Below are 24,384 nucleotides of genomic sequence, written 5' to 3'. Positions count from 1 at the left end.
TAATTTATATTACATAACACTTCAACTTTTTATCATGATGCAGTAAGTAACTACTAATTATCAGTTGTGTTAATTGCTGCATCGCGGTATTGCTTAATTATCAAAGAAAACACATCGAATTAACAGCAACTACAGGTTTTCCTATGATAGATCCTGTGATAGATCTCTGGCACTGGTTTTGCTGCAGTTTTGCAGCTGAGAGACTTACTGTAAGTCAATATCTCCTAAGGTGCCATGTAGCTTAGCACTGCTTAGTTAATATCCCCACTGTGCCACATTGCGGAATATGTTGGCACTTTACAAATAAATAATAATAATAATAATAATAATAATAATAATAATATGACCTACAGTGTAGAAAATTGGCTGAATTTTTTAATGTATTTCTTGAATATTGCTGGATCACTGCACCCTTGGAATCGGTTATACATTTTTACCCTCAGAATTGGTGGTGTTCATTCAATGTGGGAATTTTCCGAGCTGTTAAATTGTAGAGAAGGTATTACATGGCTGAGCACTGCCACTTTACTGCTAAACAAACATGTGTTTGTAAGTGTGCTGGCTCTTGTAGCATGAAATCCTTTGCACACCTTGTTACAGTTTGTCATCTCTATGAGGAGAATGTGCCCACACACCATTAGACCTTCTCACTGCTGGGACCTGCACATTCTCGCTGTGTGTGGGGCTAATTAACAAAGCAGCAAGTTGACTTCACCCATTTCCCTTTACGAGGCTCATGAATCGTCCGACATACACAACTGGTAGTTTGTACTTGTGCAGTTTATAACGGTGCTTTATAAAAACAAGCTCTTTGAAAGCTGCAGCATCACTTTACTCCATTAAGTTTCACTGACTGTGCTGAGCATGTACATTTTTTCAAGAAGCCATACAGCAAGCATGTAAAACTCAAAGGCTAACACGGGCCAAATAAACAAGGTTTAAGTTTATGTGGGCCATAAAAACTCCAGGTACCCTCATTCCCACAATGTTATACATTGGAGGGGAGGTGTTCCCTGCCTGTCTTCTGGGTTAGGGGGGGATGTATGTATGTATGTATGTCTTTATTTGTATAGCGCCATAAAATGTACATAGCGCTTCACAGTAGTAATACATGTCATATAAATAACAAATATAAATAACAGATCATGGGAATAAGTGCTTCAGACATACTGTAAAAGTAACATTAAGGAAGGAGTCCCTGCTCCGAGGAGCTTACAATCTAATTGGTAGGTAGGGAGAACGTACAGAGACAGTAGGAGGGAATACTAGTAAGTGCGTCTGCAGGGGGCCAAGCTTTGTGTCATGTGTCCATGATTATCCAGTGCTACTCATATGCTTCTTTAAGCAGATGTGTCTTAAGGTGGGTCTTAAAGATGGATAGCGAGGGGGCTAGTCGGGTATTGAGGGGAAGGGCATTCCAGAGGTGTGGGGCAGAAAGTGAGAAAGGTTTAAGGCGGGAGAGAGCTTTAGATACAAAGGGGGTAGAAAGAAGACATTCTTGAGAAGAACGCAAGAGTCGTGATGGTGCATAGCGAGAAATTAGGGCTGAGATGTAATGAGGGGCAGAAGAATGTAAAGCTTTAAAAGTGAGCAGTAGAATTGAGTGTGAGATACGCGATTTAATCGGAAGCCAGGAGAGGGATTTCAGCAGGGGAGACGCTGAGACAGATTTAGGAAAGAGTAGAGTGATTCTGGCAGCAGTGTTTAGGATAGATTGTAGGGGAGACAGGTGAGAGGTAGGAAGGCCGGACAGCAGGAGGTTGCAGTAATTGAGACGTGAGAGAATGAGGGCCTGAGTCAGAGTTTTAGCAGTTGAGTAACAGAGGAAAGGGCGTATCTTTGTGATATTGCGGAGGAAAAAGCGACAAGTTTTAGAAACGTTTTGAATATGAGAGGAGAATGAGAGAGAGGAATCAAGTGTGACCCCTAGGCAGCGTGCTTGGGCTACTGGGTGAATGATCGTATTTCCAATAGCAATGTGGAAGGATGTAGTAGGGCCAGGTTTGGGAGGTAGTATAAGGAGCTCTGTTTTTGCCATGTTAAGTTTCAGTCGGCGGATGGCCATCCAGGATGATATTCCAGAGAGGCATTCAGAAACTTTGGTCTGTATAGCAGGTGTAAGGTCAGGGGTTGAAAGGTAAATTTGTGTGTCGTCAGCATAGAGGTGATATTTAAACCCAAAAGATGTGATTAGGTCACCTAGAGAGAGTGTGTAGAGAGAAAAGAGAAGGGGTCCCAGGACAGAGCCCTGGGGTACCCCCACAGAGAGATCAATAGAGGAGGAGGAGGTGTTAGCAAAAGAGACACTGAAGGTACGATGGGAGAGGTAAGAGGAGATCCAGGATAAAGCTTTGTTCCGAATACCAAGAGTATGGAGAATGTGAAGGAGAAGAGGGTGGTCCACGGTGTCGAATGCTGCAGAGAGGTCGAGTAATATGAGCAGAGTGTAATGACCTCTGTCTTTGGCAGCGTGGAGGTCGTCAGTTATTTTAGTGAGGGCTGTTTCAGTAGAGTGAGCAGTGCGGAAGCCAGATTGTAGAGGGTCTAGTACAGATTAGGTGTTGAGAAAGTGTAGCAATCGAGAGAATACAAGACGTTCAAGGAGTTTGGAGGCAAAAGGCAGGAGGGAGACAGGTCGATAGTTAGAAGGACAGGTAGGGTCAAGCTTGCTGTTTTTGAGTAATGGTATAACGGTTGCATGCTTGAAGGATGAAGGAAAGGTACCAGAGTAGAGGGAAGAGTTAAAGATCTGTGTGAGCATAGGGATTATAGAAGGAGCAAGAGGTTTTAGGAGATGGGAGGGAATGGGATCAAGAGGGCAAGTGGTAGAGGGAGAAGAGGAGATCAGCAGTGATACATCCTCCTCCGAGATAGCAGAAAAAGAGTCAAGAAAGACAGGAGGAGAGTTGGGAAGCATTGTGGGATGGGAGGAGGCAACAGATGGGATGTTCTGCCGTATGGACTCCACCTTTTTCTTAAAAAAGTCAGCAAAGTCCTGAGGTGAGATGGAGGAAGAAGAGGAGGCAGCTGAGGGTGGTCTGAGTAGAGAGTCAAAGACAGAAAAGAGACGGCGTGGGTTAGACTTGTGTGTGTTGATTAGTGATGAAAACTAGGTTTGTTTAGCCTGAAAGAGGGCAGAGTTGAAACAGGATAGCATAAATTTGTAGTGAATGAAGTCTGCGAGCGTATGAGATTTCCTCCAGAGGCGTTCAGAGGAACGAGTGGAGGAACGCAGCATGCGTGTGTGGGAGTTTAGCCAGGGTCTGGGGTTAGAAGGGCGAGGACGGCAGAGAGAAAGTGGGGCATGAAGATCAAGAGAGGAAGATAAGGCAGAGTTGTAGTTCCTGACCAGGTTGTCAGGGTCTGAAGCAGAACTGAGAGAGGAGAGGGAGGAGCGTAAAGTGGAATCAAGAGCTGGTAGGCTAATAGAGCGCAGGTTTCTGCAAAAACGAGGGCGAGATGGAGATGGTGATGGAGAGAAGCGAGAGAGAGAAAATGAGATGAGGTGATGGTCAGAGAGAGGAAAAGGGGAAATGGAGAAGTCGGAGAGAGAGAAGTTTTTAGTGAAAACCAGGTCTAAGTAGTGGCCATCCTTGTGGGTGCTGGCTGCAGTCCACTGTTGAAGGCCAAAAGAAGAGGTTAGAGAAAGAAAGCGGGAAGCCCAAGGGAGAGAGGGGTCATCAATGTGGCAGTTGAAGTCCCCAAGGAGAAGAACAGGGGAGTCTGAGGAGAGAAAGAAAGAGAGCCAGGATTCAAAGTGAGAAAGAAAGGCAGAAGGGGGATGAGTAGAGGAAGGTGGGCGATAGATGACCGCCACATGGACCGGGAAAGGAGAGAAGATCTGGACTGTGTGAGCCTCGAAGGAGGGAAAAGCAAGAGAGGGGGGAATAGAAACTGTTCTGTAACGGCAGAGAGAGGAGAGCAGGAGCCCCACGCCTCCACCCCTGCCACCAGGGCGTGGAGTGTGGGAGAAGGAAAGGCCACCATAGGAGAGGGCAGCTTCCAGAGCAGAGTCAGACTGAGTGAGCCAGGTCTCAGTTATAGCAAAGAGAAGCAGGGAGTGAGAGAGAAAGAAGTCATGCACAGAGAGGAACTTGTTAGAGAGGGAGCGAGCATTCCAAAGGGCACAGGAGAAAGGGAGAGAGGAGGGAGGGTGGCAGGGGATGGGTATGAGATTAGAGGGGTTGACACCAGAAGGAGTAGAAGTTGCATGTGGAAGGCGAGGAACGAGAGCAAGTAGAAATAAGGCAGGGACCAGGATTGGGAGAGGTATCCCCAGAAGCAAGGAGGAGAAGCATGGACAGAAAGAGAATGTGTGAGGATGATTTGTAGGGGTGTGTTTTAGTGCAGGCGGCATAACTGTGTGGTGACAGAGGGCGCAGGTAAGAGAGGAGTTCATGTGAACTGAGAAGTGGTGAAGTAAGGAGAGATGGCGAAATATGAATAGAGTTAGAGACATGATGAGGCTGGTGGAAGGAAGTGCATAATTTGAAAATAAGTGAGGTTACAGTAAATATAAAAAGTAAAGGTGGCATCACAGCAATAGTTAAGTGTTGAGATGTGGAGTGTGGGATGATAACCTCCTTTCCAGCGTAGTTCAAATGCAGGAATCAGAAGCAGTAGATTGTGTCCATTTTTTCCACTTCTTTTTGAACTTCCTTTTTTAAACCTCCATACTTCTTTAAAGATTTCTACTTAAAAGCATTTCTGCTTAAGAGCAAAGGCTGCAAGCAGCAATGGCTGTTGTAAGTTTACTTATATAAATTTAGAAAGTCACCTGGTTGGTACAACAAACTTAATTAGCACATGTGAGCGTAGTTAAACCAAATTGTTTTTCAAAGGTGGGTGTTGTCTTGCACAAGTGTGAAAGATGAATTAAATTAAGGCAATAGGGGGATGATTTCCATACAGACAATTTGAGATGTTTTTACCTAAATTGAACTAAAATTAGCTAAATAGACAGCAGGGTATGAGGATTGCAGGACACACAGACAATTTGAGATGTTTTTACCTAAATTGAACTAAAATTAGCTAAATAGACAGCAGGGTATGAGGATTGCAGGACACACAGACAATTTGAGATGTTTTTACCTGAGAAAAGACAAGAGATGAGATGAGATGAGAAGCAGATCAATGGTCCCAACTTCCTTTTTTAAACTTCCATACTACTTGATTCCAATGTCTCCCATGTGAAGCTCGATAGTCATATCTGGAGGAAAGCAGTATAGGTTATTTCGGTGTAGGTTTAGGGCAGTTAAGATATACAGGGTAAATAAAATATCCAGAGTGTGAGACAGAGAGTGTGAGACAGAGAGTGTGAGACAGAGTGTTAGACAGAGAGTGTGAGACAGAGAGTGTGAGACAGAGAGTGTGGGTGAGAGACAGGGGGTGAGAGACAGGGGGTGAGAGAGGGGGTGAGAGAGGGGGTGAGAGAGGGGGTGACAGAGAGTGAGGGTGAGAGAGGGGGTGACAAAGTGTGAGGGTGAGAGACAGGGGGTGACAGAGAGTGAGAGTGAGAGACAGGGGATGACAGAGAGTGAGGGTGAGAGACAGAGAGGGTGAGAGAGAGACAGAGAGGGTGAGAGAGACAGAGAGGGTGAGAGAGAGAGAGACAGAGAGGGTGAGAGACAGAGAGGGTGAGAGAGAGGGTGAGAGAGAGGGAGAGAGAGAGGGTATGAGAGAGAGAGAGAGAGAGAGAGAGAGAGAGAGAGAGAGAGAGAGAGAGAGAGACAGAAAGGGTGAGAGAGAGAGAGAGAGAGAGAGAGAGAGAGAGAGAGAGAGAGAGAGAGAGAGGATGAGAGAGAGGGTGACAGAGAGAGGGTGAGAGAGAGAGTGACAAAGAGAGGGTGAGAGAGAGGGTGACAGAGAGAGGGTGACAGAGAGAGGGTGAGAGAGAGAGAAGGTGAGAGAGAGAGAAGGTGAGAGAGAGGGTGAGAGACAGGGAGTGAGGGGGTGAGTGGGTGACTGGTGGAGGTGGTGACTGGGGGAGGGGGTGACTGAAGGAGGGGGTGTCAGGGGGAGGCAGGGTTGGTGACAGGGGGAGGCTGGGTGGGTGACAGGGTGAGGTCGGGTGGGTGACAGAGTGAGGCAGCATGGTGAGGCAGTAGTGGTGGCATGGTGAGGCAGATGGGGTGTGGGGGGGGGGGCGCTGGAGCCATGGGGAGTGCAGGAGGCGGCATGGTGAGGCTGTAGTGGTGGCATGGTGAGGCAGATGGGGTGCAGGGGGCGACATGGTGAGGCAGGTGGGGTTCGGGGGGGTGCTAGAGCCATGGGGAGTGCAGGAGACAGAGGGAGCATTTACTTATTCACAGAAAATCACCAGGGAAAATGGCCGATCATGATGTGCGTGGTGCTCATATGGAGCCTGGCTGCGCGCACCAATCACAAAGCAGGTAAGGGGACTTTTTTTTTTTTTCAGCGCACGAGCAGGGAAAAACAAAGAACAGCGTGCGTTGCTTGGGGCGGCCAAATCCAGTCGCCCCGGAGCCAAATCCAGTCGCCCCAGGCCTGTGGGCGACTGGATTTGTCGTACACTGGTTATATTGGCTGGGCCGCAAAGATATTCGTTATGAGGCCGCATGCGGCCCGCGGGCCGCGAGTTTGACATGCTAGCCATACAGTATATACGGATGAAGCCAGACTCACTTGGAACCATGTTATGAAAAGCAAAATGTAGCAGCTCCAGGGACAGTAAAAGGCACAGCTGACTGATGTGGGGGTGGGGTTGTGGAGGGGGGTTTTGATATTGCAAATGGGAACCCCCATAGAGGACCCCCCATAGAGAGACTTCCCACTGCCAAGTGATGCCGCGGTTAGGATTTTGCCATTTCCTCCGGCAGCGCAGACAGTCTGGTTACACCTGTACACTGTACAAATAGTTTATACAGTATTATCTATATTACACTATATACTCTTTGTCATAACTTGAGATGGGTGCATTTTTTTCCAAATTTTGATCCTCAGCGGATCGGCCGGTTTCTATGGTCAGCAGATTTCAGCGGATCAATGTCAAAAATTGCGATTCGTGTTTTGCAGATTTTTTTTATTATTATTATCAATACACTCCGCCGATTCTGACACCCGTGGAAGGATTTGTAGAAATCTCTGTGGATTCAGCAATCCGTTGGCGGATTCTTAATAATCCGCCAACATATTGTTGAACCCACAGATTGGATTCTACAAATCAATCCACCGTTGTATCTAATGGCGGATTTTGAATAATCCACCCAAATCCATTTGCGGATTTTACACCGTGAAACGAATTTTAGGGTTAACATCAGCGAAAATCCGGAAAACTGATTTGGGTGGATTCGCCCATATCGTGTCCTTACTGGGTTAGCTTGGGAGACTTTTCTAAGGTATTTCCAACAAACCCTATTTTTCTTGTGATAGTAGTATCCATACATATAGTTATTTCTCTCTTAAGAGACTGATTACTTTACGAGTTCCAGTAGAATGTCTGACTAGACTGGACCTCTTTCCAGAGCAAACTCATACCTATATACAGTAATGACACCCAAATCTACTAGTCTTCTTCCAAACTCTCCATCTTTACTTCTTGCTGGCAAGACATCCTCCTCTATCCTCTCGATACCACAAGCCAGATGTGTTGGTGTCATGCTTGACTCCTCTCTCTCTCTCCCACCAGTACTTCACCAATTCACCAATTCCTGATGCTTCCATATCCTAAACATTTCTAAAATACGACCTTCTGATTCTAATTTGTGCACTTGACTGGACTACTGTAACCTGCCCTCAGTTGGTCTCCCCCTCTCATCTGCCCCACCACCCATTCTGCTCCGCTGCATCCCTGTGCAAATCCTTACACTGGCTACCTATACCAGCAGAATCAAATTCAAGATTCACCTTCATAGTTCATGACACAGCCCCTCTTTACATTTAAAATCTAATCCCCTGGTACTCTCATAAACGCATTCTTCTATCGGCAAATAACCTACAGCTCTTCTCCTCCCTCATTACTTCCACTCATAACCTCCTCCAAGACTTCTCCAGTGCTGAACCCCAACTGTGGATTTCCTTTACCATTAGACTCATAATGGTAGACTTATACTTCCTTTACCATTCACACCTTAAAAAGTTGCCTCAAGACCCATCTCTTTAAACAGTCCCTCCTAACATACCTATGTTTAATACCATTTTACGTGGTCTCATACCCAGACCTACCCTTGTGTCATCACTCAGATTCCTCTTAGATTGTAAGTTTCTCGGGGCAAAGACCTTATTAACCTGTACTTTATTGTGTCTTATGTTGTATGTAGTTGATGTTTTCTTGCTGTCTATACCCCCACCTTGTACTGCCCCGTAGAATATGTTTGTGCCATATAAATAAAGGATCATAATAATTATGAATTCAATGTTTTAAATATAGTGCCACCAATGTATTGCATGCAGCGCTTCCCACATATACAGAGATAATAGGCATGATAAATTTTCACAAGTGTGTTAAATGCTTTAGATCATTTAGCTGCAATGTAATAATGTAAAATGGACCGTGTTACCCAAACCTGATGTAGCCAGGTCCCCCTCTGCCCGTCGCCCTCCCTCACCTGGTGAATGATCGTGGGTGCCGCCGAGCCCAATGGCGGACCCGTCAGCGATTGCCAGGGTGAGGGGCAGACGGGAACCGGAGCGGAGGTTGCTGGGGACGCGAGCGGCTGGTTGTCAGGGCCGCGGGCGCGTCGCTAGGGCTCCGGCGGTTCCCGGGGCAGGGTGCCGCCATAGTGAATTGCGCGCGCATGTGCAGTGGGGATTTCGGCCCGGGGACCGGCAGGGAAGTTCGCGCATGCGCAGGGATAAGGTGCGAATGCTAGCCTACCAGGGAAGGCTCTTTGAAGGGACTACAAGTCCCATGAGCCTCAGCAGCACCCCATGTGATGCCAGGGAGCCAATAGGGCTGAAGGATTGCCCTGCAGACCAAGAAGGGATACATTTCGTGGGGTTTTGGAGGAGAGAGTCAGTTGGCACCAGGAGCAGCTAGGGGAAGGAGGTACAAGCAGGGTGCAGGAGTCAGTGACACCCTGCATTAAGCCAGCAGCCCCCAAGGCCCCAGCTAGCCCTGAGTCACCCAGTAGTGAGAGTTGTGTCAGGGAAAGCCCCCAGGTTAGGGACCCTGCCACTTACTATCTAGAGTTAGTTAGGGGCCCAGCAGACGCTGTGCATCCGTCCAGAGGTTTGGGCTCAGACCTTCGCTGTTGCTGCATCAGCCATCCGGGTGGGATCGCCCCGGACGGTAGTTCCTGTGTAAAGTCGACATCAGGATCCTTTGTGAAGTTCCTTGGCAGGCCCGGGCACCGGAGTGCCCGGCAGGTAATCTACAAGTGCACCAACGAGTCATATCACATTCACAAGGGACATAGTGGCTGCGCAGTCACACATATCTCTCTCACTTGAGGGTGGGGTAATACTGTGTGGGGTTACTGGACACTGGGTGGGATCATCCGGTGGAGGTGGAGGTAGCGTCCTGCGAGACGCAGTATTTAGTGTCTCCTCTAGGGAGGGACACCTGTTGATTATATGCAAAAGTACGTTTCCTATGCTCACAAGTAAAGTCATTGTTGTTTTACATACTGTGTGTGGAGTGATATATAGTGTCCAGCGAGGAACCACTCCCCCTCTGGTGGGAGCCATCGCAGGTGGAGGTGCTGTACCAAGTACGAGGTTGTTCATATTGTGTCATACGTGCCCCAGGCTCTCCGTGGCGGAGGCTTAGGCCTCCTGTGAGCCAAACAGGTAAAGCACCACACTGGGTAATGCATATAGATACCCTCATATACACCCTATCTGCGATTGGGGGGGAATATGGGCTACATTTGGAGGCACTGCTGAGATAAGACCTGGGGTGCCCCAATAGTTGTAGAGTACTAAAAGTACGCAAGGAAAGATGTTACCAACCACAAGCCACGAGGTCCATATCTGGGCCAGTACGGTTCGGGAGCTGTATAGCCAAGTGGAGGCATTGGGGAATGGTCCCGCTCATGAGGAAGAGAGTGCCCTTCTATAGTCCCTAAAGGAAATCCTGGGCCTAGACGGAATGTCGGCAGATCAGGAAATATGCCGGGCAAATGCCCTACCAGAAGACTACCCCCTTATGTATGGAAAGAGCCCTAGTGTAGTTGAAAGGACTGTAATCAAAATAGAGGCTCCATCAAGAAATGCTACCAGTGAGTCCCACCTAAAATGGCGTCTCGCACCGAGTCAGGAGAGCGCACATGTTGCATGCCACCAGCCTGCACAAAAATGTTTTGCAGAAACTTGTCCGGGTCTGGCGGGCAAACCCGAGCCCCGCCCCTGCGAGGTGAGTGGCTCAGCACAAAGACAGAATACCCCTTGATAGAATGTGTCCCTCCTTTGGATTCCACCAGGGGGAGGAAGCTCAGTGATCCCCAGTCAGTAACTTCTGTCCCCCGTAAGAAAGGCAAAAGCTGCCGCAAACAGTATGCTCAGATGTATGGAGTCTGGAGAAGAAAGGGAGGGGACGTACCCTTTCTGTTGTGCCCAGGTGTACAAAAGGACTTGAAATTGTCTGGTGGTATGGATTTTGACCCTTTTAAGCTACCGGCAGAATATCTGGTGGCAGAAGTGGATGATGAGGGATGCATACAATGTGTCTGTAACCAATGTGACTTTCCAGGTGGCAAATTGACCTGGGGACCCCAGTGTGCCTGCTGCGGAGCACAGTTCCTGAAGCCGGGGCTGCTGCGGCCTACGGAACCCGCCAAGAAGGAAGCGATCGACTTCCATACTGGACATGTCAATCCGGGTAACTCATCTATCCCCCTCACCAACGTTTCGGAGGACACTTGCCCTCTAACCGTGGTTCCAGATCCGGTTCCAGAGTCGGCCCCAGAGTCGGAACCAGCAGAGAAAGATGTGAGTGGCCTCTACACACAGAAGGGAGGTACCCCCTGCTCTGACTTTCACCCCTGGCTGTATAGAGTCGTACGGGCTCCAACGTCAAGCTTGCCACTGGTAGTGTGCCCATGTGTAGTCAAAGACTGGAATGTGACTGGTGGCTGGGCGGACGGGTCCTCTACCTACCCGTAGCGCTCACGACAACCGTGGTAGATGGGGAGGGATGCCTGCATGGCCGTCTGAACGAATGTGCTTGCCCCGTCAGTGAATTGACCCGAGGGCCCAAGTGCCCCGACTGTGAGGTACAGTTCCTGAAACCCAGACTGCCGCAGCCTACAGGGCCACCAGAGAATGGAGAATTATCCCGTCTCCTGGAGGAAAAGGAATCTCTTGTGAACCAGCTGAGCCGGGGCAAAGCTTCCTTCACCCAGACCATCGAGGAACTGAAGTGGCAGCTAGAGGAGGAGACCAAGTCGAAAAATGCCCTGGCGCACGCACTGCAATCATCCCAGCATGACTGCGACCTCCTGCGGGAGCAATATGAGGAGGACCAGGAGGCCAAAGCCGAACTACAGAGGTCTCTTTCAAAATCCCACGCCAAGTGCTCCTCACTGGAGAAGACCCAGCACCGTCTACAGACAGAGATTGAGGACCTGGTCAGTGACCTGGAGAGATCCAACTCCGCAGCTGCCGTCCTGGACAAGAAGCAGCGGAACTTTGACCGGATTCTGTCAGAGTGGAAGCAGGAGTACGAGGAGACGCAGGCCAAGCTAGAGTCTTCGCAGAAGGAGTCCCGCCGCCTGAGCACCGAGCTCTTCAAGTGGAAGAACGCATACGAGGAGTCTCTGGACAACCTGGAGACCCTCACACGGGAGAACAAGAACCTGCACGAGGAGATTGCAGACCTCACCGATCAGATCAGCGCTAGCGGGAAAATTATTCATGAGCTAGAAAAGGTGAAGAAAGCTCTGGAGAGCGAGAAGAGTGATATCCAGGCAGCTCTGGAGGAAGCGGAGGGAGCGCTGGAGCATGAAGAGAGCAAAACTTTGAGGATCTAGATGGAACTTTCTCAGATCAAAGCCGACGTGGATCGGAAACTGGCAGAAAAATATGAATAGATCTAAAATCTAAGACGGAACCACCAGAGGGGTATGGACTCCATGCAGGCCAGTCTGGATGCAGAGACCAAGGCCAGGAACGAGGCCAGCAGGCTCAAGAAGAAGATGGAAGGTGATCTGAACGAGATTGAGATATCCGGTGAAGAGGCCCTGCCCGGTGCGTACTTCTACGCAAAGGATCACCAAGTTCATCTGTCTCAAGACCCAGAGCTCGTGATGTATCCCGAAGGCATCACTTCAGAAGTGGCTAATGGAGCCAACACAGACTGTGCTGTGACCACCCTGGTAACTATTGCCTTCTTCATGCGCCACAGGGAGCATTTTGTTCATCATGTAGTGGACAGAGGAAAAGGTCAGGACCTCCCGGTATACCACATGTGCGAGGCAGATGGCTGGGTAAAGGTCTGGCCAAGAGACATTGCACTATTCCTTCCACCAGGAGGAGGAAGTACTAAGGAGCCAGCGACTGTTACCTCTGAGCATGATCTTCAAGAGATTATCACGGCGGAGGCTCACAAAAGTCAAAGTGAGGTACCCCCACATGATCAGTTAGGGGCACCCCACGCTTGGTCTCGGCAAACAGCAATCACTCAGCTTGCCTCGGGTATCACTGTGGGTGTTATGTGGTGTACCAAGTCATATAAAGGCCATGTGATATGTTGTATATTCTATGTACTGTATTTTGATTATATAACGTTTGTGTACATGGTTGAGTTGTGTCCCAAGCGAGGACGTTGGGGTTTTCACCAGGGGGAGGATGTAGCCAGGTCCCCCTCTGCCCGTCGCCCTCCCTCACCTGGTGAATGATCGTGGGTGCCGCCGAGCCCAATGGCGGACCCGTCAGCGATTGCCAGGGTGAGGGGCAGAAGGGAACCGGAGCGGAGGTTGCTGGGGACGCGAGTGGCTTGTTGTCAGGGCCTACGGGTGCGTCGCTAGGGCTCCGGCGGTTCCCGGGGCAGGGCGCCACCATAGTGAATTGCGCGCGCATGTGCAGTGGGGATTTCGGCGCGGGGACCGGCAGGGAAGTTCGCGCATGCGCAGGGATAAGGCACGAACGCTAGCCTACCAGGGAAGGCTCTTTGAAGGGACTACAAGTCCCATGAGCCTCAGCAGCACCCCATGTGACGCCAGGGAGCCAATAGGGCTGAAGGATTGCCTTGAAGACCAAGAAGGGATACATTTCGTGGGGTTTTGGAGGAGAGAGTCAGTTGGCACCAGGAGCAGCTAGGGGAAGGAGGTAGGGAGCAGGAGTCAGTGACTCCCTGCATTAAGCCAGCAGCCTCCAAGGCCCCAGCTAGCCCTGAGTCACCCAGTAGTGAGAGTTGTGTCAGGGACAGCCCCCAGGTTAGGGATCCTGCCACTTACTATCTAGAGTCAGTTAGGGGCCCAGCAGATGCTGCGCATCCGTCCAGAGGTTTGGGCTCAGACCTTCGCTGTTGCTGCATCAGCCATCCGGGTGGGATCGCCCCGGACGGTAGTTCCTGTGTAAAGTCGACATCAGGATCCTTTGTGAAGTTCCTTGGCAGGCCCGGGCACCGGAGTGCCCGGCAGGTAATCTACAAGTGCACCAACGAGTCATATTACATTCACAAGGGACATAGTGGCTGCGCAGTCACACATATCTCTCTCACTTGAGGGTGGGATAATACTGTGTGGGGTTACTGGACACTGGGTGGGATCATCCAGTAGAGGTGGAGGTGGAGGTAGCGTCCTGCGAGACGCAGTAGTTAGTGTCTCCTCTAGGGAGGGACACCTGTTGATTATATGCAAAAGTACGTTTCCTATGCTCACAAGTAAAGTCATTGTTGTTTTACATACTGTGTGTGGAGTGATATATATAGTGTCCTGCGAGGAACCACTCCCCCTCTGGTGGGAGCCATCGCAGGTGGAGGCGCTGCACCAAGTACGAGGTTGTTCATATTGTGTTATACGTGCCCCAGGCTCTCCGTGGCGGAGGCTTAGGCCTCCTGTGAGCCTAACAGGTAAAGCACCACGCTGGGTAATGCATATAGATCCCCTCATATACACCCAATCTGCGATTGGGGGGGAATATGGGCTACACTAATAAAAGCATTTTAGAAACGACCTGTGATAGTGAACAATACTCAAAGGGGCACTCCTGTCTGGGACAAACATGAACGAAGGACAGTGGCATGTTTCAGTTAAATGAAGCTGATTGACGACTTTACAAATAAAACTTGATAAGTAAAAGTATTTACATTTTTTTATATATATTTCCTTGGGAAACATTACGCTTTGGAGAGTTTTTATAATTGGTTTTGGACAGTGTGTCCGTCCCCCATGCTCTCTTCTATATTCGAAAAGCAGTTATAAAGTCACCATTAGTCAAACAGATACACATAAAGCTGATATATAGCTGATATAGCTGATATACTGGTACCCAGTTCTACCAGAGATAGGCAACGCATATTCATTTTTCACAAATACAATAAGTAAATCAGTCTTCACTGGGCAGTTTTTTTTTAGGGGGGGGGGGTCAATTACCTAAACCAACGGGTCACCCAGGTCTGATCCACGGCCCCCCAGACTGCAGGGACCATCTCTATCCCAAGGTATAACTTCTTTTGTCCGAGGGGGGAGTAAGGAATATTTACACCCAGGCACAAAATATCTTCCTGGCCTTGCTCAATCCGAGGCGGCCAATAGAAATCTGCCACATCACGATGCCGTATTTGTTATTTTGACTGCCATATTTGTAAAAAAAAAAATTGTGTTACTGTATACGCTGACACAAAAAAACTGAAACCTCTTGGTAAGGTATACAAGGTATCGCTCAGTTCAAATAATTAAAGAAAACGAATTAAAAAATAATAATAACCAATTATTAAAGAAAGCAACGCCCAATTTGGGGGAGATTGCTGCTTTATGGGTGATTGAATTATGTTGATTGTTTCTTAACTGACTTGATAATTTATTTTGACCCGCGAAGTCCATTTGAAATAGACCCTGACAGCTTTAAGTAGCAAATGAATTGGGAAGATTTCCTCTTGAAGTGAGTTTATAAAAGGTGGTTTATGCAAAGGAGGAAGAGCTGCCCTATTCTCGTCACTGGCTGAGGGGTCTAGAAAGCATTGTCCTCTCTGGCAGCAAAGCGGCCAACAAGCTTAGGAAGCGCATTAGAGAAGAGTCTACAAGAGCTGATTCAAAGTGTCCTGATAATCTCTTCTTTATTTTCCCTGCTTGTTTTTGGAAGATCTCAAAGTTGTCAAATACTTTACATACAAAGTGTAATTGGCACCAGGATTACTAGGGACAGTGCTAATCTATAGAGCAATTCTAGTAATAAAATATAAACAGATAATACTGTCTGTCATGTCCAAGTACTGTATGGACGTTCTGGGGAAATTGAGACATTCTCAAGTAGGCCACAAAATGTGGTGAACTTTATTTTTTTTTTTTTTAAATTACAGAAGGAAAAACGAGTGTTTTGTGATTTTCAAGTATTTAGAGTATACTAACATGGACGATGTCCATGAGTTTTGCTAACAATATAGAGAAACCTGCGAGGGTCGTGGTGAAAATGGCTGGATTGACCAACATTCTTTGATTTCCTATGTAATATCAGATTTTATATATATTCCTATTAGATCAGTGTTCTGAGTTTAAGTAATACATTCACTTAGAATATCAACAGCACAGCTCAGGAGTATCCCAGTACTACATACAGTATATCCCCAAATCTCCAGGGGGATTCAGGTCAGTTCTGGTTTGAGCTCCAGTGATCATCACCCTGCACATTTATTTTTCACATTGAGATAGCCAATGCTGCAAATCCACATCCAAATTGAAACCATGGTCAAAACTGCCCTGGTTGCACAATATACAGTAGATCGTGCCAGCAGTTATAATGATAAAATACATTAATGGCGTAACTCTCAAAATACTGAGGATACACGAGGGCCATTCTATATTGTCCGGAGTGTCCTTATGGGTTGTTTTTGGCTGAAATTCCCCATTGACTTAAAGCTGCAGTTCAGTTTTTTTTTTTTTTTTAATGAATTTTTTACTTCAATAGCTTCATGTGGGCAATCTCTAATTACCTAAAGGACTGCATAGCTGCCAGTCAATTCGTTCTCCGTGTATTGATTGGCAAAATTTGGCGACATTTTTAGAGATGGCATATGTTTTTAATCTGCTTCTGTCAGTCAGTTGAAGCTCATGAATATTCATGAGTCTCCCAGTGACGTGTGCTCGCTCCCGATCTGCCGCTGTGTGGTGTCCCCCTTCTGCCCCGATCCCTGTGCCTGCCATGTCATTTCCCAGAATCCCTTGCTGCAGTGGAAGTGCTGTATGCTGGGTGATAATGGGGAAAAGCGGGGTTGCAGACCTGCCTAAGACATGCAAATGAGCATACAGTTGTATTTGCATATTTGCTTTCCTGTGGAGGGTTTTTGTCACTTTTTTTACTCACCATAACTTAACACTATATATATATATAGTGTGTGTGTGTATAAATGTAGCCATGCTGTAAAATGGCCTACAGTTTTCTCTCATGCTGGCAGTAAGCCTGGAAAGTTACAGGGTTGCCAGCATCAATCATGGAGGTTTTCCCTCACACCCTGGTGAGGTGTCATATGTATTCAAGGGGAGTGGTAACATGCTCTGAGTCCACCGTTATGACATCAGAGATGTGCTAGGTTCCTGAGGTATATAAGGCACAGCACTGCCCAAAGTTAGTGTGTTCTACAAGGCTGAGCAGAAGGCCAGAGTGCACTAGTGAAGTAACTAGTGACACAGCTCTAATTCAAAGGCCAGCAGCCGCAAGGCTGGCTGGGCCTACACTGTGTCCAAGGACCTGGCACAGGAGGTGATCTCCCTGAGGGGAGAGGTGATTCCACTTCATTAAGAGAGCAGACCTTTCCAAGGGAAGTACTAGCCAAGATGAGCGGCTGAGTTGCTGGCTGTGAAGGGCAGCTGGCCCATACCATCAATCAATAAAGATGTCCAGTTCTAAATCAACTCCACTGTGTGAGACTGAAGTTACTCTCCAGCGGAAGGCACCACCAGGAAGGAGTTCCTCATCAGAACCATCTCCTTGCGGATGCAGAGATCCTGATGAGGTGGAGGCGCTGCACTGTATGTAGGTAGGACTCAAGCACACTACCTCAGCTGCCTGTTTGGGTTGACATCCCCACACAACATTATGCGGGAGACTCAGGAGTCCTGTTGCCAACAGGTGCACCAACAGACACCACCATGTAATGGGGACTGGTTAGACCACAGGGGCCAATCTGAGATTGGGTGGGTCAGCCAGGCCAGAAAATCCGTTACATATATATAGTGTGTGTGTGTATGTATGTGTATGTATATGTATATGTGTGTGTGTGTATATATTTTTTTTTGTATGTGTGTATATATGTATGTGTGTATATATATATATATATATATATATATATATATATATATATATATATATATATATATTTGTGTATATGTATATATATATATATATATATATATATATATATATATATATATATATATATATATATATATATATATATATATATATATATATATATATATATATATATATATTAGTATGTCACCACAAGTACCCAGTCACCCACCCACCCACTGTCACCCAACCTCTCCCTCACCGTCACCTACCCTCTCCCTCACAGTCACCCACCCTCACCATCTCCAACCCACCCACCATCAACCACCCCCCCTCCCTCTCTGTCACCCACCATTTCCCTCACAGTCACCCACCCTCTCACCCACCCACCCTCTCCCTCACAGTCACCCACCCTCACCGCCAACCACCCACCCTCACCATCACCCACCCACCCTCTCCGTCACCCACCCTCTCCCTCACTCATTTATATCTGGCTTTTTTTTACTAGATTGGTGAGGTCATCCAATATTTTCCCTTACACACACGCACGTAAGGAACTATGTACAGTAACAAGGACTAATTGTAGTAAAGTATAAATGTAATACAATAAATAAACGGTTATGTCAAAAACAAATGTTATTAGTTCTTACTAGGAATTTATTCCATTTCTTTTTTTAAAAGGCGGGACTGGGGCGAGTAGATTTTTGGGTGATTTGTCTAGATAGAGATGTGTGTGTGTGTGTATATATATATCTATATGTAACGGGTTTTCCCCCCCCCAATCGCAGATTATACTGTGTGGGTGCAGGAACATATAGTGTTACTCGGTGTTTTGGTGCTATACCTGTTGGCTCACAGGAGGGTTGAGCTTCCGCCACAGGGAACCTGGGGCAATTATACTATGGACAACCACTTACAATCGGTGCAGTGCCTCCACCTGCGATGGCTCAAACCAAAGGGGGAGTGGTTCCTCGCAGGACAATCACAATAATCATATAGGCATGAAGTAATATAACTAAGGACTTTACTAACATGCAAGATAACATATCACGGCAATACCATAATATAACCTGTGTCCCTCTCACGAGGAGACACTAACTGCGACGTCTCGCAGGACGCTTCCCCAACACCAGGTGATCCCACCCAGTGTCCAAAGAACCCCACCCAATGTCCCGCACTCTTGCAGGGAGTCAATGGGTGACTGCGCAGTCACTATTTAAGCTAAGGGCCGGTGGTGCACGTATGATTGTAGGTACCTGCCGAGCACTCCGGTGCTCGGGTCAGCAACACTTCACAAAGGATCAGTCGGCGATGACTCCTTCTGATCCTCCAACCGAACTCCAGGCATGCGGACCGCCAGGGCGGTCCCACTCTGGAATAGTCTCTGTGGACCCCAACGTGGGTCCTAACTGCTTCACAGGAACCGCAGCGTCCGCTGAGTCCCTAACTACACTTGGCACTAACGTGGCAGGAACCCTAACCTAGGGCCTGTCCCTGTAGTACCACCACTGGGGGTTGAGCACCTATCCGGGACCTAAGGGGTTAATAGCCTGCCTCGCTCCCCTAACGGTTCCCTGTTCTACTCTACCCCTGCAACTAACCTGCGCAGTCCTGACTAACTACGTCTAGTATTTCCAGCACTTGCAGTAACGCGCTGCAACCTATTGGATGTGTACCGCAACTCGCTGCACACTAACACCCTGCCTTCTTGTCAGGCCTCACAGCTCTGCCAGCCGTGACCCTGACAAGACAGCACACTACGCACTAAGGGCAGCGTCCCTATCTTGGACCTCCCTGCGCGCTTACCCACTAACCTAGTGGGGAGTTGGGGCCTACCTGGGGTGTGGGTACCTATCTGGGTGTAGGAGCTACTCTCACTCCCCACACCCTTCCTTCCCTCACAACCCCCTGACTCCAACTGACAAACCTGAGTGACAGGATCCCTTACTCTAGGGCAGTCCCTCGCAACACTCACTATGATGTGGTAACTCAGAGCTATCTCGGGCCCTGGGGGTGCTGGCCTAATACAGGGAGTCCCTGACTCCTGTATCCCACCTCCTTCCCTTGGCTGCTCCTGGCTCTGACTCCCTAGCGTGGGCTCAACGCGCGAATTGTATCCACTTGCCTGCCTGTGGATCCTAAGCCCTATTGGCTCCCTGGCATCACGTGGGGCGCGCAAAGGCTACTGGGACCTGTAGTCCCTGCCTAGAGCTTTCCCTAACAGGCTACAGCTTCGCGGGCTTTGTCTCCCTTGCTCTGCGTGTGCGCAGGCTATCTGGGGCTCTCCTGGCACCTGGCAATCCCTGCGCATGCGCGATCTGTGGCGTAATGGCGTCGCCCTGTACCCCAAGCCGCCGGGGCCTCGGCAACGCGATCGCGGCCCTAACAACGGGCCGCTCGTGTCCCCGGCAACCGGCCACATCAGGGAACAGCGCGCGACTGCCCGCTCCGGCCCTACACTCGCGCGACCACTGCGCATACGCGAGCTAACGCGCAATGGCGGCGCCCTCTCCGCCCAGCTCCGAGAGCGCCGGGATCCCCGTGACACGCGTGCGGCCCTGGCAACCGGCCGCACGCGTCCCCAGCAACCCCCGAGCCGGGACCTGACCGCCCTCACCCCTGCACTCGCCGGACGGAGCCACCATTGGATGCGGCGGCCCCCGCGATCGGCAGCGAGGTGAGGGAGGAACTGACAGGCTGGGGAGACCTGGCTACATCTATATATGTGTATATATATACATATATATATATATATATAGATATATCTATCTATACACACACAAACACACGTATGTGTGCACCGCAGCGGTCTGACAGAAGTATTCTCTGACTTCCGGTGTCTGCCGCTGCTACAGCGTAACTCCTCCCTACCGCCCTCCTGTCCCGCTCCTGCTCCATTCACATAGTCCTCTTCTCCCTCCGCCACCAACTGCTGTCCTCTGCCGAGCTTCGCTGCAGGATGCCGTACTTCTCTCCCTCCGCCGCCGGCTGCTGTCCTCTGTCGCTGCCGGCTGCTGACCTTCGCTATATATCCATACATACATACAGTATATATATATATATATATATATATATATATATATATATATATATATATACATATATACATATACATATACATATACATATATCAAACAAAACAAAAAGAACGAAGTAGCGCCTCTAATACAGCCTATACAAAACTGTGATTAATGAAAACCAACTATGAAAGCATCCAATGGGGTGGCATAAGTGGGTAAATTAAATCCAAACCAGTATTAACCAAGGGTAATAGGTTCTATAACGTATTTAAAATGTTCAATAACAAAGACCTAATACTTTAATATTTAAAAATAATACTAAATAACCATAACATATAAAAAGTATATAATAAAAAATGTAAAAATTGTAATAAAAAATATATAAAAATGAATGAAAAACCTAAAAAACCTCAGAAAACACAAAGTCTTGTTCCAGAACAAAGCATCCAGATATATGGCAGCCCGTTTCAAAGGGGTCACTACTCCCTGTTGATACCTATGAAAAAAGAAAAGAAACAGGCGCACACCTAGTGCATTAAAGTATAACAAATAGTTTATAGAACAATAAAATCAGTCAAATGCCCACTCACAAAAGTACAGGGTTTAAAAGCAGGTATGAGATAGGCTCTCATAAGCCAGTACTGCCGTCTGGTATCAGCAATGGAGTCCTCTCCTGTCTGCTCTCCGCATATATATATACTAGCTAATATACCCGGCGTTGCCGGGAGGCAGGGAGAGGGGGCGTGAAAGGCAGAGGGGGGGCGTGAAAGGCAGGTGGGGGGCGTAAAAGGCAGGGGGGGGGCGTGAAAGGCAGGGGGGGGCGTGAAAGGCAGGGGGGGGCGTGAAAGGCAGGGGGGGCATGAAAGGCAGTGGGGGGATGTGAAAGGCAGGTGGGTGTGTGAAAGGCAGGGGGGGGGCTGAAAGGCAGGGGGGCGTGAAAGGCAGGGGGGGCGTGAAAGACAGGGGGGGCGTGAAAGGCAGGGGCGGGACCACACACACACACACACAGTGTCACACACACACAGTGTCACACATACACACAGTGAGACACACATACACACACAGTGACACACACACACACACAGTGTCACACACACACACACACACACACACACACACACACACACACACACACACACACACACACACACACACACACACACACACACACACACACAGTGTCACACACACACGCACACACGCACGCACGCACGCACGCACGCACACACATACACACACACACACCGTGTCACACACACACACACACACACTGTCCCACACACACACACACACGGTGTCACACACACACACACACACACACACACACACACACACACACACACACACACACACACACACACACACACACACACACACACACACACACACACAGTGACACACACACACACACACACACATACAAACGTCACCTAGAGCGACATACACGCGACACCTACCTCTACTTCCGGGCGCCGCCATCTTCTCACTCGGCGCCGCGAGGGAGGAAGGGGGTCCTTCCGGGCGCCGCCATCTGAGGCGCCGCGAGGCAGCCTGCCTGCCACTGCCTGATCCCCCGCCGGGGATGGAGATGAGCAGAGCGCCGGGAGGGAGAGGTGAGCGTAGGGAGGGAGAGGTGAGCGTAGGGAGGGGAGAGGTGAGCAGAGGGAGGGGAGAGGTGAGCGGAGGGAGGGTAGAGGTGAACGGAGGGAGAGGTGAGCGGAGGGAGGGGAGAGGTGAGCGGAGGGAGGGGAGAGATGAGCAGAGGGAGGGGAGAGGTGAGCGGAGGGAGGGGAGAGGGGAGCGGAGGGAGGGGAGAGGTGAGCGGAGGGAGAGATGAGCGCCGGGAGGGGAGAGATGAGCGCCGGGAGGGGAGAGATGAGCGCCGGGAGGGGAGAGATGAGCGCCGGGAGGGGAGAGATGAGCGCCGGGAGGGGAGAGATGAGCGCTGGGAGGGGAGAGATGAGCGCCGGGAGGGGAGAGATGAGAGCCGGGAGGGGAGAGATGAGCGCGCGTGCGTGTGTGTGTGTGTGTGTGTGTGTGTGTGTATGTGTGTGGCGCTGAGGGGGAAGAGAGTGGCAGTTGGGTGACGTCAGACCCACCAATCTGATTGGTCAGAGGCTGAGGACCAATCAGATTCACCGCAGATAGCACTAACCATTCGATTTTATATATATATAGATATATATATATATATATATATATATATATATATATATATATATATATATATGTAGAGGTATCAGTACCGTGTTAGCCGAGCTTCAATAATCAAATAATAAATAAATGATACCGTTCTGTGGCTAAACATATATATATATTTATATATATAAACAAAACAATAAAGCAGCGCCTGGTGAGGGTGTAGATATAAAAATACTAGATTATATGTGTTAATAATGAAAAAATACTTAACTAAGTGCCTATCCTAATGTTAGTCAAGTGAACAATGTATATCCTATATATAATGTAAACAATTTGATGAGTGATACAAAACACAATAAATACAATAAATGCATAAATAAATGGAAAGGAAAATGTAATAAAGAGGGTAAAACCAGTCCTCAAAATGGTAGTCCAATGATAGAAATAAAGGTTGGTTTTGGGGGTCTCCGGCTGCTCTCAGAGGGATTAACCACATCCGAATGGAATCTGCAGAAAGGAGAGAGGAGAGAGCGCACGCCCCATAGTATAAAACCGTAAATTTATTGAGGGGAAGGGGCAAGGGGGGGTAAAAAATGCACTCACAAGGGTACAAGTTTTAAAAGCATATTGTGATCATAATCACCACCATCCGGTAACTGCAATTGGTGCTGTAGAAGACCCTCGGTCCCGAAAATGGATGAACCACACTGTTTGCAAGATTTCCTGGGCAGTTGGATAATTAGGAAACAGGTTCCAAAGATCCCAAAGGAAAGCAGCCTTGCTGGCAGGTCTCTGTGGTGTCCGGCGCTCGAGTAGATTTCCTCATGCGCTCCGTGATGACGTAATGTCCGTGCGTCTACGTGATGACGCTCCCTGACGCATTTCGTCACACACGGGTGACTTTTTCAAAGGGTATATATACACACACATACATACATACACACACACCAGAATATAGAGTTAAAGCTTGTCACGGTAGGACCAGCTTATTACAACTTTTAATTACCGGGATCATTGATTGAGCAAGCAGAGAGATAAAAATAAATTGCGTTTATTCACCTAATGAACGCACACAACTATGTTACACAAAAATACAGAATATATGAGTTCTTCAGTATTTGTTGATACCTTTTTTTATTTGGACCAACAATTTGTGTCATGGGACAAGCTTTCAAGAGTTTTCCTCTCTTCCTCAAGTCAAGCAATACCATAAATATATACACACATATACATACACACTGTGTGTGTCTATGTATGTGTGCGCATGTTTATGTGTTCATGTGTGCATGTTTATGTGTGCGTGTGCGCATGTTTATGTGTGCGTGTATATGTGTGCACATGTTTATGTGTGCGTGTGCGCATGTATGTGTGCTTGTGCGCATGTATGTGTGTGTGTGCGCATGTTTGTGTGCGTGTGTGCATGTTCATGTGTGTGTGTATATGTGTGCGTGTGCGCATGTATGTGTGCGCGTGTGTGCGTGTGCACATGTGTATGTGTGCGCATGCGCATGTACTGTATATGCGTGCGTGTGCATATATATCTATATCATACACACACATACATACACACCTAAGCTCTGCAGGGCCCTGTGCCTGCAAAATGTCTCTGTAAAGTGCTATGTAAAATTAGCAGCGCTATACAAGAACAAGTCATTATTAATTTTAATAACACACATTCACAAAAAATTAAATATACATATTGTTTACAGTATGATATATACAGATTTGATTTTAAATGAGTTGTTAATATTTAACATTAACTACACACGTGCAATGGAATAAGGTTTAATTAATTACTTCTGAGCTACTCTCCTTTTCTGCTGCTGCTCTGACAGTTCTGGGGGAAGATCATGTGACCAGGCAATGACTGATA

This window comes from Ascaphus truei, chromosome 4 (genome assembly GCF_040206685.1).
Source record: "Ascaphus truei isolate aAscTru1 chromosome 4, aAscTru1.hap1, whole genome shotgun sequence".
NCBI lineage: Eukaryota > Metazoa > Chordata > Amphibia > Anura > Ascaphidae > Ascaphus > Ascaphus truei.
Note: the sequence above shows the minus strand (reverse complement) of the source record.